Raw genomic sequence first — 5,865 nt, 5'->3', positions numbered from 1 at the left:
CCTTGGAACGCATTAATTGATTTTCAATGCATTCCTATGGGAAACCGTGCATCGCAAGACGAAAAACTCGCAAGAAGAAAAAACTTGCGGAACGAATTAATTTCGTCTTGCGAGGCACCACTGTACCTGATGCCAAGCTGGAGAAAAACTATCAAACGGAAAGCCAACATCTCTGCCAGTTGGTAACCCAGCTCCTGACACAGATTATGAACCAGGGTTTGGGGTTTGTTTGGTTTTTTCCTTCCAAGGGAAACAGAGAAGCTCCTTTGATAGCGAAGGATCACGAAAAGCAGCACTGCTGAGTGTTTCTAAGAGTGAAGAAATACCTCAGTCTCAGGCCTGCTGCAATGGACGTCTTTCCCTCCTTTTCTTCCTTCCTTCCTTTTGGTATGTCTTAATTTAGTTTTGTCACGTCTGTCTTTCCTTAGCTTGCTCTTTTTCATCAGACTTCCATAAATTAGTTTTCTGAGAAAGTTCTGGGTGTAGGGTATGTGGGTTTCTAGATTTTTAATGGTTCTCATTTTTATATGTAGACTGCCTTGAGTTCTGTCAGGGAACAAGGTGGAGCATAACTAAATAAAAAATAAAAAATAATGATAAAAATAATATTCATGTTGATAAACCAGAGTGTTAGGACTCTTCTTCTCAAGGCTTTACAGTTTTAGAGGATTTCAGGCTGAGGAACTGCACTTGTTTATAGAACTGAAGCTGCCTTCTCTTTATCCATTCCCCATGTGTCTGAGGGGAACAGAGAGTAGGAGCTCTCATTATGGTGACAAGAACATTTCGTTGTGATTATTTGTATGCTATTAATTTTAATCATATTTAGATAGATAGTTTTAATTCTATAAATGTTTAATTGTTTTTAATTACTCCATTTTCTATGTTTTCAGCGGTACTTAATTTTACCTGTAAGCTGCCTTGAATCCTGTCAGGAAAAAAGGTGGGGTATAAATAAATAAGTAATAATAATATAATAGCATTATGGTAATATAGAGACAAAAGAAAAGTACAGTGCTATTTAAACAGGTTGTAGTGTAGCACAACTGCAATGAAAAGCGTTTAGTGCAGTAAATTAGCACCCAACTTTTCTTTATGCTTTTTTAAAAAAATGACAGAGGTTTTCTGTCGATTAAGCAGTATGTGAATTCTGTTAAGTAAATAAAAGAAACCTTTCTTTTAGTGTTCGCGTCACTGAAATATTGCCTCAGAAATATTGCCTCAGAAATTGCTCCCATTGTTCATTTATGAAGGAGAAAATTCTGCTAAGCGATATGCAAAGAATGATACAAAATCAAATAGATACAACTTAAATGGAAAAAAAGGATTGGAGAAGATAGAGGTGGGCCAGGCAGAAGAGAGAAGATGCAGAGTTTATGTATATTCACTTGAATATACATATATACATGGAGAAGAGCCATGGAGGAGACTTGTGGGGGTGAGGAGCCGAATGAAAGCTGATTCCAGTCACTGGAGCAGAGAGGGGACTTCTCTGCCATTCTGTCACTGATACCTGCCAGGTGGAACAACAAAATTTGGGAACTGGTTTTGGGGAAGGAGGAGCACACCAGGGAACTACACATTTTGGCTTGTCCAACTAACCAGCCATTATTTATGCCAACCTGCCAAACTTTATCAATTCCTCTCCAGATGGTGGGTTTCCCTTAGGGTGCATCCAGACATGTGTTTATTGTGGGATTGGTGCTCTTCGTACATGGTAGAGTTTTGTTTTGTTTTTTTGCAGTGTTGAAATGGCATCATCATTGAAATGCCAACCATATCCTCCCTCCCCACAATTTCATTAGGATTTACTCTTTCCAGCAAAAATCAATAGTTTTGTTGCCCTGGGCTTCAGAGCTGACTGAAAATTATTCTCTGATGGGTGACAGATCATCAAGTAGAGCATAGTATTTAGAAATACCACCTGTATGTTATACCCACACCACATTCCCCATTGTAGTTGCTGGTGGTTGGTTGCAGATTTGCAACATGATGGTGGTGTTCAGTTCTAGATCCATCACAATAGCAAGGCCCCTCTTGACAGCATCTCCATGACAGGGCTTTGTAATGTGTTGTGGCTCTCGGTCAATGAGGGCTGTTTCAAATAACATTTCATGCTGAATTATACTTTCCCTGATTATCATGACTTTTCTTTGCGTGCACGGAAAATACTCCGCTTAACAGTGTAGGATTTTAATGACCATCTGTTGTTTTTTTAATGTGTGTATTTTAGTGTTACATTTGGCACATGAAGTTCTAAAATGGCTGGGAGGAGGTGTTTGGAAAAGTTCAGTCCATATTTGTACAACTGCCACTGTTTAACGAACATCTCTAGCAACAGGGCAGTTTCAAAGTCTGAGATGGTATACTATTGTAAAAACAGTACAAATCCATTAAAAACTGTCCAGTGGTGAAATTCTAGCAATATACAGTTGTTTGGGTGCTTTTATATCTAGCTAATTTCATTAATATTTGTAAAATGGCCAATAGTTCTGAAGATTTACCCTTTGTCTTTTTGCAGAACAAGCACAACACAACAGTTAATATACAGTATTCATCTTGATGCTAGTGTAGGTGAGTAACTTCCAGCTTGCCAAGCCTATTTGAATGCCATGTGGCAGTTATTTTAAATAAATAAACTAACTATCAACCCCCAGAGCAAATCTGTAAAACAGCCCTCCGCATTTCTCTCTCTGCCTGAGCACTGCCTGAAATGGCTTGAGAAATGGGGGAAATAATTATAGGCAGAAATACTGAGCAGTGACAAGGAATTAAAAAGAGATGTTAGAACAAGGACTTCAGCTGGGATTCCTTAGGCCCAATTTAAACATTTGCATAGTGGCATAGTTGCTGCTGAAAATCATTTCTTTGTGGTCAGAGCTCCATGCAGCTGAAGAATGTTTGAATCCACTTCCTGTGCAGGACGACTGATCACATGGGAGGTAGACCCACAACCATCTGGAGCCCTGAGCATGGGTGAGTGATATTTAGCAGCAACTATGCTGTTGCACAAAAGTTTGAACCGGGTCTGAATTTTCTGCTGCTTCTTCAAACTCAGGGTTGGCTTGGGGTTGGGAATAGATATTTTGATGTTGCCAAGCGTGTAGTAGCCACCCTGGAACTTCTTTCTGAAGGACCGAATATGAATCTTAATTGGTTAATTAATGCAGTGCAATACTGAGATTTTAAGATAGCAGTAGCAAGGCTTAGCAGAACTTCACAGATATGTAGGATTGCCAGTTTGCAATCCAGAGATTGAGGATACACAGAACAATTGTAGTAATGAAATGGCACAAGTGTCTCCTGGGATTTTTTTTTTTGCTATGGCTGCTTGCCTGCCGCTTGTCCTTGTGCAGTCGCAAGGGCAAAGTATGGCATGCAGCAGACAGAGAAGGAGAGATCCAAGAAATGAGCCTTACCTCTCATTTCACTGGTACAAATGCATTAATCTCTGGGTTGCAAACTATGTATGCGGGAGGCAACTGTGGGTACTTCTAATCATAGGTTGAATAGAGCCTCTCGGAATTTGGCAAATAACGCTTTGGACATGACAGTCTATAATATCTGAAACACAATTCAAGCATTTCCCATAACTATATTAGAGGGAGACATACAAAACTCCCCATGCCAGCACATCTCTTGGAAGGTGGAGATGTGTGTTTTAATAATATGGGGATGTGGGAGAACAGAAACACATGAGCTTTCTGTTCCTTCCTGCAAGAGAATGAAGCTGCATTTGACTCTCCTCCCACCCCAGTAAATCACAGAGGGACTGTCAAGTTAGCCATCGATAAAGAGCCTACTTGGTGTAGCATGGTTTTCCTCCTCAAATTCTGATTGAGTTCTTGCTGAGGATGTAGGAGACTGTACATACTAGGTGAATTCGCAGACATGGACACCCCTTGCTTGTGTTTTCCTCTTTCTATCCGTCCCTTGAGTCTCTGACATGAAACTGTAAGGGGTGAGGGAATGGTTGGAACAGCTGTCTGTGAACATAAACCCATAGTCATTTCCTCCTGCTGAAGCCCACCATTGACTCCTTTCTGGAAAACATGGTTGCTATGATCTAGATTGTCATAGAACAGCCAAGGCTTTTGGTTGACTGCTGTTGCAATGATTCATAGTAATAGCCTGAAGGAGAATGACACTCTGCCCATTACGAAAACCCTGAATGAATTGCCAGCTACCCATAAAGTGCTTGAGCCAGGGGTTCATAATTACTTTCATTAGTGAATATATAATTTGTTATAATTTTTGTGTAATCATGTTCCAGAGCCATATTTGCCAAAACTAAATCTTATAAAGTGTGTATTAATATAAACATTAATGTAGAGGTTTGTCTCAAACTATCACATTTTCCCTTTTGTGAAGCACAAACATCTCTCTTTTATGTGAAATAATATATATATTTTGACTTTCTTAGTAAAGTAAATAATTGACCAGCACAAAGTATAAGGTCTTCAAACTCAGATGGGTGAATATGCTAATTTTCTTTCTCTTTCTTTCTCATTTCTCCAATCTTCAATTCGGATCTCCACATTTCCACATTAGTTTGCATTTTTTTAAAAGTCTGCATGAAAATTCATCATTTTAGTGCAAATTCTAATATACACATTTTTGTAAGCAATTTTGTCTAATATACATTTTTTTGCAGAGCAATTTAAAAAGTTCCCTATTATAATGGATTTTTGTGTGTTATTTTTATATGCACTATTTAGTATACAGTATGCACTTTTGAAAACATTACTTGGCTGAAAAACTGCATTGCAACATTTGGGCAAGTGTGAATTTTGAAGGATGGCGGTGTTTTGGTTTGCATATTGTTTTGGAAAGTGTGATTTGGTATTTTTGCGTTTAAATACAAACTTAATTAATTGCTCCTCCTTCCCTCCTCATGAATAGTTATTAAAGTACAAATTAACATGGCCACAGATTTTGATTCCTGATCCTCTGTTGTTTTGTGGATAGCAGGGCTGTACTAAATACTGCTGATTGTGGGCTGCAGATCAGTAATGAACATATAATTATTTGTGCCAGACAGAGGTTCAAGAACACTGTCAGCACTAACTTGAGACTGGTTTCCTTTTCTAATACAGAGGAACAGAAGAAGCTGACTATTTATGATGCTTATCTGGGTGGAGCCCGTGGTGAGTGTTTTTCAGTTTCTTTATCACTTTTGTTAACACACTTTATTTTCCTGTTAGAAACATTATTTTTGGAGAGAAACTTTGCTGGCCACTTTTCTGTTTGTGTGCTGAGTCACTCAATCATACACACCCTAAGAACACTTATTTGGAAGTAAATTCTGTTGAATTTAATCAACCTTACATCTTCTATGCATCCACAGACTCTGCTATAATTTCCATTTCCTCCTGAACCTACTACAGTGTCTATTGTACCTCTTCTATCTCTCTGTCTTTCTTTCTTTGCTGCAATCACATTGACACATTCCTGAAATCTTGTTGGTGTTTGCATCAGCTTCAGCCAAACTAAGCCTCAATGCATTCCACCAGAATTTCATATAAACCTAAGTACCGGCTATATTGTATAAAGAAGACGGGATGGTATGTATAAGCAATAACACACAGCACAGCAGGATGAAACCTACCCTAGAAGTCTTATATACATACTGCTTTGGTAACATCAGCATATACCACCCAAGGGGTGCAGCAGGATGCCATTTGCAACCTGAAGTTTGAAGCTGAAGAAGGAAGCAAAGGATTGTCCCTGACTTTCCATGGAGGTGCAGTTTAAGGTCAGTGTACATGCTACTCTGTGTACACTTAACTGGCAGAAAGCCCCGTAGTATTCAAAGAGGCTTCCAAGTAAACATGCACACAAGGGCAGCATTCTGCAGGCTACAAG

General features: G+C 39.0%; 1 long non-coding RNA gene across 1 annotated transcript; it reads left to right on the top strand.

Moving 5' to 3' along the window:
- The first annotated feature begins 294 nt into the window (after positions 1-294).
- LOC114606113 (uncharacterized) lies at positions 295-5,149 on the top strand. Its single transcript, XR_013394581.1, has 3 exons — positions 295-387; positions 2,522-2,574; positions 5,097-5,149. It is a non-coding gene; the product is annotated as an uncharacterized LOC114606113 (long non-coding RNA).
- The last annotated feature ends 716 nt before the right edge of the window (positions 5,150-5,865 follow it).

This window comes from Podarcis muralis, chromosome 11, assembly GCF_964188315.1.
Source record: "Podarcis muralis chromosome 11, rPodMur119.hap1.1, whole genome shotgun sequence".
NCBI classification, from domain to species: Eukaryota; Metazoa; Chordata; class Lepidosauria; order Squamata; family Lacertidae; genus Podarcis; species Podarcis muralis.
The sequence above is the reverse complement of the archived record's forward strand: the minus strand, read 5'-3'. Positions and strand labels throughout refer to the sequence as shown.